Genomic DNA, 10,000 nt, shown 5'->3' on the forward strand with positions numbered 1-10,000 from the left:
GTGCGCTGGACAATGGATGACACGTAACGCAAGGAACAGTTTCTCCCAGAAACAGCGTGTGAGCGCATCCACTGTGAATAGTGAAGGAGAAGACGACATTGCAGCGACGCACATGGGTGCGTCATTTTCACTTCTCGGGATCAAGTCATAGACCGCCTGTTGCCAAAAATCACACTGTCAGGGCCAGGTGTGATACATAGAAGTTACACGCACTAACGCCGAGCTACAGCCTCTACTATGCTGAGTGTTGCTTCGAGGGTACAGGGACTAAAGAATGACATGTTGAAGTCAATTAATCAAAGACTAAATACATGTGCATTGATGTGTTTCTTGCAACATTGATTGTCAGCTCCATGTCAGCACAGTCCTCAACTCGTGTTGTCCTTGTCGGCAGAACAGGTGTGAGTGTGTTCCTGGGTGGTAAAAGATCCCTTGGCAGAAGTGGGATTCCATCCCAAGCATCCAGTGAAGACTGCGAGCTGAAAGCAGCGCCTCAGACCACTCAGCCATCCTGACTTGTGCGGCTGTGTTTAAATGGAGTCAATCCCGACGTAATCGAAAACAGTGGATATCAAAATGGATGTGGTTGTATTTGGCCGAAATTGCTCAGTTGGGAGAGCGTTAGACTGAAGATCTAAAGGTCCCTGGATCAATCCCGGGTTTCGGCATTTCACGAGGAGTATGTTCAGAAAGCACAAAGAGCCCATGTACTGCACACGTGTGCGTTTCTATTTTGCAGCTAGAGTGCACTGTGCTCCGATTCAAAGGTAATTGATTCAAAGCCCTTTTGCAAATACAACTCTAGGCGAAATCAACGACAGGCTCCTTGTTCACTTTACACTGCAGGCTGTGCAATGACTCCTGCAACGGGACAATTCCTGTAACTATTCACTTCATTGTACTGTTTCGTGCTTTTTTTTTTTTTTTCATGTTCAGAATCTACCTGACTGAGCCCCAGTGGCCTAATGGATAAGGCACTGGCCTCCGAAGCCAGGGATTGTGGGTTCGAGTCCCATCTGGGGTGATGCCTGCCTTGTTTCTGCACACAATTGGTAATTCTCTGTGGGCTCTTGTCGTTTTTTTCCTTCTGCTCATATCCTATTCAGGAATTGCATCTGGGAAAGTTGGGAATTGAGCCGATTGAACCGGGAAACATAGACATTAAAAGATATCCTGGAGATGCCGAGGATTGATCTCGGGACCTCATACATGCGAAGCATGCGCTCTACCACTGAGCTACATCCCCACCACCTGGGTCTCAAAGCATGCTACGATGCTGTTCCTAGCGTTGCCCAACGGTACAATATGTGGATGACATGGGCAAGGAGAAGGAGAAAGAAGCTACTGTGCGCTGGACAATGGATGACACGTAACGCAAGGAACAGTTTCTCCCAGAAACAGCGTGTGAGCGCATCCACTGTGAATAGTGAAGGAGAAGACGACATTGCAGCGACGCACATGGGTGCGTCATTTTCACTTCTCGGGATCAAGTCATAGACCGCCTGTTGCCAAAAATCACACTGTCAGGGCCAGGTGTGATAAATAGAAGTTACACGCACTAACGCCGAGCTACAGCCTCTACTATGCTGAGTGTTGCTTCGAGGGTACAGGGACTAAAGAATGACATGTTGAAGTCAATTAATCAAAGACTAAATACATGTGCATTGATGTGTTTCTTGCAACATTGATTGTCAGCTCCATGTCAGCACAGTCCTCACCTCGTGTTGTCCTTGTCGGCAGAACAGGTGTGAGTGTGTTCCTGGGTGGTAAAAGATCCCTTGGCAGAAGTGGGATTCCATCCCAAGCATCCAGTGAAGACTGCGAGCTGAAAGCAGCGCCTCAGACCACTCAGCCATCCTGACTTGTGCGGCTGTGTTTAAATGGAGTCAATCCCGACGTAATCGAAAACAGTGGATATCACAATGGATGTGGTTGTATTTGGCCGAAATAACTCAGTTGGGAGAGCGTTAGACTGAAGATCTAAAGGTCCCTGGTTCAATCCCGGGTTTCGGCATTTCACGAGGAGTATTTTCAGAAAGCACAAAGAGCCCATGTACTGCACACGTGTGCGTTTCTATTTTGCAGCTAGAGTGCACTGTGCTCCGATTCAAAGGTAATTGATTCAAAGCCCTTTTGCAAATACAACTCTAGGCGAAATCAACGACAGGCTCCTTGTTCACTTTACACTGCAGGCTGTGCAATGACTCCTGCAACGGGACAATTCCTGTAACTATTCACTTCATTGTACTGTTTCGTGCTTTTTTTTTTTTTTTCATGTTCAGAATCTACCTGACTGAGCCCCAGTGGCCTAATGGATAAGGCACTGGCCTCCTAAGCCAGGGATTGTGGGTTCGAGTCCCATCTGGGGTGATGCCTGCCTTGTTTCTGCACACAATTGGTAATTCTCTGTGGGCTCTTGTCGTTTTTTTCCTTCTGCTCATATCCTATTCACGAATTGCATCTGGGAAAGTTGGGAATTGAGCCGATTGAACTGGGAAACATAGACATTAAAAGATATCCTGGAGATGCCGAGGATTGATCTCGGGACCTCATACATGCGAAGCATGCGCTCTACCACTGAGCTACATCCCCACCACCTGCATGTGTTTCCTTCAACAGCAAACAAACAATGCAACACAGAAAGAAAAGAGTTGCACTGTCATTCCTTGAGTCTCAAAGCATGCTACGACGCTGTTCCTAGCGTTGCCCAACGGCACACAACACCAACAAGTAAACAATGCAACACAGAAAGAAAAGAGTTGCACTGTCGTTCCTTGAGTCTCAAAGCATGCTACGACGCTGTTCCTAGCGTTGCCCAACGGCACACAACACCAACAAGTAAACAATGCAACATAGAACGAAAAGAGTTGCACTGTCGTTCCTTGAGTCTGAAAGCATGCTACGACGCTGTTCCTAGCGTTGCCCAACGGCACACAACACCAACAAGTAAACAATGCAACACAGAACGAAAAGAGTTGCACTGTCGTTCCTTGAGTCTCAAAGCATGCTACGACGCTGTTCCTAGCGTTGCCCAACGGTACAATATGTGGATGACATGGGCAAGGAGAAGGAGAAAGAAGCTACTGTGCGCTGGACAATGGATGACACGTAACGCAAGGAACAGTTTCTCCCAGAAACAGCGTGTGAGCGCATCCACTGTGAATAGTGAAGGAGAAGACGACATTGCAGCGACGCACATGGGTGCGTCATTTTCACTTCTCGGGATCAAGTCATAGACCGCCTGTTGCCAAAAATCACACTGTCAGGGCCAGGTGTGATACATAGAAGTTACACGCACTAACGCCGAGCTACAGCCTCTACTATGCTGAGTGTTGCTTCGAGGGTACAGGGACTAAAGAATGACATGTTGAAGTCAATTAATCAAAGACTAAATACATGTGCATTGATGTGTTTCTTGCAACATTGATTGTCAGCTCCATGTCAGCACAGTCCTCAACTCGTGTTGTCCTTGTCGGCAGAACAGGTGTGAGTGTGTTCCTGGGTGGTAAAAGATCCCTTGGCAGAAGTGGGATTCCATCCCAAGCATCCAGTGAAGACTGCGAGCTGAAAGCAGCGCCTCAGACCACTCAGCCATCCTGACTTGTGCGGCTGTGTTTAAATGGAGTCAATCCCGACGTAATCGAAAACAGTGGATATCACAATGGATGTGGTTGTATTTGGCCGAAATAGCTCAGTTGGGAGAGCGTTAGACTGAAGATCTAAAGGTCCCTGGATCAATCCCGGGTTTCGGCATTTCACGAGGAGTATGTTCAGAAAGCACAAAGAGCCCATGTACTGCACACGTGTGCGTTTCTATTTTGCAGCTAGAGTGCACTGTGCTCCGATTCAAAGGTAATTGATTCAAAGCCCTTTTGCAAATACAACTCTAGGCGAAATCAACGACAGGCTCCTTGTTCACTTTACACTGCAGGCTGTGCAATGACTCCTGCAACGGGACAATTCCTGTAACTATTCACTTCATTGTACTGTTTCGTGCTTTTTTTTTTTTTTTCATGTTCAGAATCTACCTGACTGAGCCCCAGTGGCCTAATGGATAAGGCACTGGCCTCCTAAGCCAGGGATTGTGGGTTCGAGTCCCATCTGGGGTGATGCCTGCCTTGTTTCTGAACACAATTGGTAATTCTCTGTGGGCTCTTGTCGTTTTTTTCCTTCTGCTCATATCCTATTCACGAATTGCATCTGGGAAAGTTGGGAATTGAGCCGATTGAACCGGGAAACATAGACATTAAAAGATATCCTGGAGATGCCGAGGATTGATCTCGGGACCTCATACATGCAAAGCATGCGCTCTACCACTGAGCTACATCCCCACCACCTGCATGTGTTTCCTTCAACAGCAAACAAACAATGCAACACAGAAAGAAAAGAGTTGCACTGTCATTCCTTGAGTCTCAAAGCATGCTACGACGCTGTTCCTAGCGTTGCCCAACGGCACACAACACCAACAAGTAAACAATGCAACACAGAAAGAAAAGAGTTGCACTGTCGTTCCTTGAGTCTCAAAGCATGCTACGACGCTGTTCCTAGCGTTGCCCAACGGCACACAACACCAACAAGTAAACAATGCAACACAGAAAGAAAAGAGTTGCACTGTCGTTCCTTGAGTCTCAAAGCATGCTACGACGCTGTTCCTAGCGTTGCCCAACGGCACACAACACCAACAAGTAAACAATGCAACACAGAACGAAAAGAGTTGCACTGTCGTTCCTTGAGTCTCAAAGCATGCTACGACGCTGTTCCTAGCGTTGCCCAACGGTACAATATGTGGATGACATGGGCAAGGAGAAGGAGAAAGAAGCTACTGTGCGCTGGACAATGGATGACACGTAACGCAAGGAACAGTTTCTCCCAGAAACAGCGTGTGAGCGCATCCACTGTGAATAGTGAAGGAGAAGACGACATTGCAGCGACGCACATGGGTGCGTCATTTTCACTTCTCGGGATCAAGTCATAGACCGCCTGTTGCCAAAAATCACACTGTCAGGGCCAGGTGTGATACATAGAAGTTACACGCACTAACGCCGAGCTACAGCCTCTACTATGCTGAGTGTTGCTTCGAGGGTACAGGGACTAAAGAATGACATGTTGAAGTCAATTAATCAAAGACTAAATACATGTGCATTGATGTGTTTCTTGCAACATTGATTGTCAGCTCCATGTCAGCACAGTCCTCAACTCGTGTTGTCCTTGTCGGCAGAACAGGTGTGAGTGTGTTCCTGGGTGGTAAAAGATCCCTTGGCAGAAGTGGGATTCCATCCCAAGCATCCAGTGAAGACTGCGAGCTGAAAGCAGCGCCTCAGACCACTCAGCCATCCTGACTTGTGCGGCTGTGTTTAAATGGAGTCAATCCCGACGTAATCGAAAACAGTGGATATCACAATGGATATGGTTGTATTTGGCCGAAATAGCTCAGTTGGGAGAGCGTTAGACTGAAGATCTAAAGGTCCCTGGTTCAATCCCGGGTTTCGGCATTTCACGAGGAGTATGTTCAGAAAGCACAAAGAGCCCATGTACTGCACACGTGTGCGTTTCTATTTTGCAGCTAGAGTGCACTGTGCTCCGATTCAAAGGTAATTGATTCAAAGCCCTTTTGCAAATACAACTCTAGGCGAAATCAACGACAGGCTCCTTGTTCACTTTACACTGCAGGCTGTGCAATGACTCCTGCAACGGGACAATTCCTGTAACTATTCACTTCATTGTACTGTTTCGTGCTTTTTTTTTTTTTTTCATGTTCAGAAACTACCTGACTGAGCCCCAGTGGCCTAATGGATAAGGCACTGGCCTCCTAAGCCAGGGATTGTGGGTTCGAGTCCCATCTGGGGTGATGCCTGCCTTGTTTCTGAACACAATTGGTAATTCTCTGTGGGCTCTTGTCTTTTTTTTCTTCTGCTCATATCCTATTCACGAATTACATCTGGGAAAGTTGGGAATTGAGCCGATTGAACCGGGAAACATAGACATTAAAAGATATCCTGGAGATGCCGAGGATTGATCTCGGGACCTCATACATGCAAAGCATGCGCTCTACCATTGAGCTACATCCCCACCACCTGCATGTGTTTCCTTCAACAGCAAACAAACAATGCAACACAGAAAGAAAAGAGTTGCACTGTCATTCCTTGAGTCTCAAAGCATGCTACGACGCTGTTCCTAGCGTTGCCCAACGGCACACAACACCAACAAGTAAACAATGCAACACAGAAAGAAAAGAGTTGCACTGTCGTTCCTTGAGTCTCAAAGCATGCTACGACGCTGTTCCTAGCGTCGCCCAACGGCACACAACACCAACAAGTAAACAATGCAACACAGAAAGAAAAGAGTTGCACTGTCGTTCCTTGAGTCTCAAAGCATGCTACGACGCTGTTCCTAGCGTTGCCCAACGGTACAATATGTGGATGACATGGGCAAGGAGAAGGAGAAAGAAGCTACTGTGCGCTGGACAATGGATGACACGTAACGCAAGGAACAGTTTCTCCCAGAAACAGCGTGTGAGCGCATCCACTGTGAATAGTGAAGGAGAAGACGACATTGCAGCGACGCACATGGGTGCGTCATTTTCACTTCTCGGGATCAAGTCATAGACCGCCTGTTGCCAAAAATCACACTGTCAGGGCCAGGTGTGATACATAGAAGTTACACGCACTAACGCCGAGCTACTGCCTCTACTATGCTGAGTGTTGCTTCGAGGGTACAGGGACTAAAGAATGACATGTTGAAGTCAATTAATCAAAGACTAAATACATGTGAATTGATGTGTTTCTTGCAACATTGATTGTCAGCTCCATGTCAGCACAGTCCTCAACTCGTGTTGTCCTTGTCGGCAGAACAGGTGTGAGTGTGTTCCTGGGTGGTAAAAGATCCCTTGGCAGAAGTGGGATTCCATCCCAAGCATCCAGTGAAGACTGCGAGCTGAAAGCAGCGCCTCAGACCACTCAACCATCCTGACTTGTGCGGCTGTGTTTAAATGGAGTCAATCCCGACGTAATCGAAAACAGTGGATATCACAATGGATGTGGTTGTATTTGGCCGAAATAGCTCAGTTGGGAGAGCGTTAGACTGAAGATCTAAAGGTCCCTGGATCAATCCCGGGTTTCGGCATTTCACGAGGAGTATGTTCAGAAAGCACAAAGAGCCCATGTACTGCACACGTGTGCGTTTCTATTTTGCAGCTAGAGTGCACTGTGCTCCGATTCAAAGGTAATTGATTCAAAGCCCTTTTGCAAATACAACTCTAGGCGAAATCAACGACAGGCTCCTTGTTCACTTTACACTGCAGGCTGTGCAATGACTCCTGCAACGGGACAATTCCTGTAACTATTCACTTCATTGTACTGTTTCGTGCTTTTTTTTTTTTTTTCATGTTCAGAATCTACCTGACTGAGCCCCAGTGGCCTAATGGATAAGGCATTGGCCTCCTAAGCCAGGGATTGTGGGTTCGAGTCCCATCTGGGGTGATGCCTGCCTTGTTTCTGCACACAATTGGTAATTCTCTGTGGGCTCTTGTCGTTTTTTTCCTTCTGCTCATATCCTATTCACGAATTGCATCTGGGAAAGTTGGGAATTGAGCCGATTGAACCGGGAAACATAGACATTAAAAGATATCCTGGAGATGCCGAGGATTGATCTCGGGACCTCATACATGCGAAGCATGCGCTCTACCACTGAGCTACATCCCCACCACCTGCATGTGTTTCCTTCAACAGCAAACAAACAATGCAACACAGAAAGAAAAGAGTTGCACTGTCATTCCTTGAGTCTCAAAGCATGCTACGACGCTGTTCCTAGCGTTGCCCAACGGCACACAACACCAACAAGTAAACAATGCAACACAGAAAGAAAAGAGTTGCACTGTCGTTCCTTGAGTCTCAAAGCATGCTACGACGCTGTTCCAAGCGTTGCCCAACGGCACACAACACCAACAAGTAAACAATGCAACACAGAACGAAAAGAGTTGCACTGTCGTTCCTTGAGTCTGAAAGCATGCTACGACGCTGTTCCTAGCGTTGCCCAACGGCACACAACACCAACAAGTAAACAATGCAACACAGAACGAAAAGAGTTGCACTGTCGTTCCTTGAGTCTCAAAGCATGCTACGACGCTGTTCCTAGCGTAACCCAATGGCACACAACACCAACAAGTAAACAATGCAACACAGAAAGAAAAGAGTTGCACTGTCGTTCCTTGAGTCTCAAAGCATGCTACGACGCTGTTCCTAGCGTTGCCCAACGGCACACAACACCAACAGGTAAACAATGCAACACAGAAAGAAAAGAGTTGCACTGTCGTTCCTTGAGTCTCAAAGCATGCTACGACGCTGTTCCTAGCGTTGCCCAACGGCACACAACACCAACAAGTAAACAATGCAACACAGAAAGAAAAGAGTTGCACTGTCGTTCCTTGAGTCTCAAAGCATGCTACGACGCTGTTCCTAGCGTTGCCCAACGGTACAATATGTGGATGACATGGGCAAGGAGAAGGAGAAAGAAGCTACTGTGCGCTGGACAATGGATGACACGTAACGCAAGGAACAGTTTCTCCCAGAAACAGCGTGTGAGCGCATCCACTGTGAATAGTGAAGGAGAAGACGACATTGCAGCGACGCACATGGGTGCGTCATTTTCACTTCTCGGGATCAAGTCATAGACCGCCTGTTGCCAAAAATCACACTGTCAGGGCCAGGTGTGATACATAGAAGTTACACGCACTAACGCCGAGCTACTGCCTCTACTATGCTGAGTGTTGCTTCGAGGGTACAGGGACTAAAGAATGACATGTTGAAGTCAATTAATCAAAGACTAAATACATGTGCATTGATGTGTTTCTTGCAACATTGATTGTCAGCTCCATGTCAGCACAGTCCTCAACTCGTGTTGTCCTTGTCGGCAGAACAGGTGTGAGTGTGTTCCTGGGTGGTAAAAGATCCCTTGGCAGAAGTGGGATTCCATCCCAAGCATCCAGTGAAGACTGCGAGCTGAAAGCAGCGCCTCAGACCACTCAGCCATCCTGACTTGTGCGGCTGTGTTTAAATGGAGTCAATCCCGACGTAATCGAAAACAGTGGATATCACAATGGATGTGGTTGTATTTGGCCGAAATAGCTCAGTTGGGAGAGCGTTAGACTGAAGATCTAAAGGTCCCTGGTTCAATCCCGGGTTTCGGCATTTCACGACGAGTATGTTCAGAAAGCACAAAGAGCCCATTTACTGCACACGTGTGCGTTTCTATTTTGCAGCTAGAGTGCACTGTGCTCCGATTCAAACACAACACCAACAAGTAAACAATGCAACACAGAAAGAAAAGAGTTGCACTGTCGTTCCTTGAGTCTCAAAGCATGCTACGACGCTGTTCCTAGCGTTGCCCAACGGCACACAACACCAACAGGTAAACAATGCAACACAGAAAGAAAAGAGTTGCACTGTCGTTCCTTGAGTCTCAAAGCATGCTACGACGCTGTTCCTAGCGTTGCCCAACGGCACACAACACCAACAAGTAAACAATGCAACACAGAAAGAAAAGAGTTGCACTGTCGTTCCTTGAGTCTCAAAGCATGCTACGACGCTGTTCCTAGCGTTGCCCAACGGTACAATATGTGGATGACATGGGCAAGGAGAAGGAGAAAGAAGCTACTGTGCGCTGGACAATGGATGACACGTAACGCAAGGAACAGTTTCTCCCAGAAACAGCGTGTGAGCGCATCCACTGTGAATAGTGAAGGAGAAGACGACATTGCAGCGACGCACATGGGTGCGTCATTTTCACTTCTCGGGATCAAGTCATAGACCGCCTGTTGCCAAAAATCACACTGTCAGGGCCAGGTGTGATACATAGAAGTTACACGCACTAACGCCGAGCTACTGCCTCTACTATGCTGAGTGTTGCTTCGAGGGTACAGGGACTAAAGAATGACATGTTGAAGTCAATTAATCAAAGACTAAATACATGTGCATTGATGTGTTTCTTGCAACATTGATTGTCA

The 10,000-nt window shown here is 47.2% G+C and overlaps 16 non-coding genes across 16 annotated transcripts; 11 read left to right on the forward strand and 5 right to left on the reverse strand.

Moving 5' to 3' along the window:
- The first annotated feature begins 595 nt into the window (after nucleotides 1–595).
- Nucleotides 596–668, forward strand: trnaf-gaa (transfer RNA phenylalanine (anticodon GAA)). The gene has a single exon. It is a non-coding gene; the product is annotated as a tRNA-Phe (tRNA).
- Nucleotides 669–951: 283 nt separating this feature from the next.
- On the forward strand, nucleotides 952–1,024 carry trnar-ccg (transfer RNA arginine (anticodon CCG)). The gene has a single exon. It is a non-coding gene; the product is annotated as a tRNA-Arg (tRNA).
- Nucleotides 1,025–1,174: 150 nt separating this feature from the next.
- trnaa-cgc (transfer RNA alanine (anticodon CGC)) lies at nucleotides 1,175–1,246 on the reverse strand. Its single transcript has one exon. It is a non-coding gene; the product is annotated as a tRNA-Ala (tRNA).
- Nucleotides 1,247–1,941: 695 nt separating this feature from the next.
- On the forward strand, nucleotides 1,942–2,014 carry trnaf-gaa (transfer RNA phenylalanine (anticodon GAA)). Its single transcript has one exon. It is a non-coding gene; the product is annotated as a tRNA-Phe (tRNA).
- Nucleotides 2,015–2,297: 283 nt separating this feature from the next.
- trnar-ccu (transfer RNA arginine (anticodon CCU)) lies at nucleotides 2,298–2,370 on the forward strand. The gene has a single exon. It is a non-coding gene; the product is annotated as a tRNA-Arg (tRNA).
- Nucleotides 2,371–2,520: 150 nt separating this feature from the next.
- Nucleotides 2,521–2,592, reverse strand: trnaa-cgc (transfer RNA alanine (anticodon CGC)). Its single transcript has one exon. It is a non-coding gene; the product is annotated as a tRNA-Ala (tRNA).
- A 1,088-nt stretch (nucleotides 2,593–3,680) lies between these two features.
- Nucleotides 3,681–3,753, forward strand: trnaf-gaa (transfer RNA phenylalanine (anticodon GAA)). Its single transcript has one exon. It is a non-coding gene; the product is annotated as a tRNA-Phe (tRNA).
- Nucleotides 3,754–4,036: 283 nt separating this feature from the next.
- On the forward strand, nucleotides 4,037–4,109 carry trnar-ccu (transfer RNA arginine (anticodon CCU)). Its single transcript has one exon. It is a non-coding gene; the product is annotated as a tRNA-Arg (tRNA).
- Nucleotides 4,110–4,259: 150 nt separating this feature from the next.
- trnaa-ugc (transfer RNA alanine (anticodon UGC)) lies at nucleotides 4,260–4,331 on the reverse strand. Its single transcript has one exon. It is a non-coding gene; the product is annotated as a tRNA-Ala (tRNA).
- A 1,088-nt stretch (nucleotides 4,332–5,419) lies between these two features.
- On the forward strand, nucleotides 5,420–5,492 carry trnaf-gaa (transfer RNA phenylalanine (anticodon GAA)). Its single transcript has one exon. It is a non-coding gene; the product is annotated as a tRNA-Phe (tRNA).
- A 283-nt stretch (nucleotides 5,493–5,775) lies between these two features.
- trnar-ccu (transfer RNA arginine (anticodon CCU)) lies at nucleotides 5,776–5,848 on the forward strand. The gene has a single exon. It is a non-coding gene; the product is annotated as a tRNA-Arg (tRNA).
- A 149-nt stretch (nucleotides 5,849–5,997) lies between these two features.
- On the reverse strand, nucleotides 5,998–6,069 carry trnaa-ugc (transfer RNA alanine (anticodon UGC)). Its single transcript has one exon. It is a non-coding gene; the product is annotated as a tRNA-Ala (tRNA).
- Nucleotides 6,070–7,049: 980 nt separating this feature from the next.
- Nucleotides 7,050–7,122, forward strand: trnaf-gaa (transfer RNA phenylalanine (anticodon GAA)). The gene has a single exon. It is a non-coding gene; the product is annotated as a tRNA-Phe (tRNA).
- Nucleotides 7,123–7,405: 283 nt separating this feature from the next.
- trnar-ccu (transfer RNA arginine (anticodon CCU)) lies at nucleotides 7,406–7,478 on the forward strand. Its single transcript has one exon. It is a non-coding gene; the product is annotated as a tRNA-Arg (tRNA).
- Nucleotides 7,479–7,628: 150 nt separating this feature from the next.
- On the reverse strand, nucleotides 7,629–7,700 carry trnaa-cgc (transfer RNA alanine (anticodon CGC)). The gene has a single exon. It is a non-coding gene; the product is annotated as a tRNA-Ala (tRNA).
- A 1,412-nt stretch (nucleotides 7,701–9,112) lies between these two features.
- trnaf-gaa (transfer RNA phenylalanine (anticodon GAA)) lies at nucleotides 9,113–9,185 on the forward strand. Its single transcript has one exon. It is a non-coding gene; the product is annotated as a tRNA-Phe (tRNA).
- Nucleotides 9,186–10,000: the final 815 nt, after the last annotated feature.

This window comes from Amia ocellicauda, chromosome 14, assembly GCF_036373705.1.
Source record: "Amia ocellicauda isolate fAmiCal2 chromosome 14, fAmiCal2.hap1, whole genome shotgun sequence".
Taxonomy (NCBI): domain Eukaryota; kingdom Metazoa; phylum Chordata; class Actinopteri; order Amiiformes; family Amiidae; genus Amia; species Amia ocellicauda.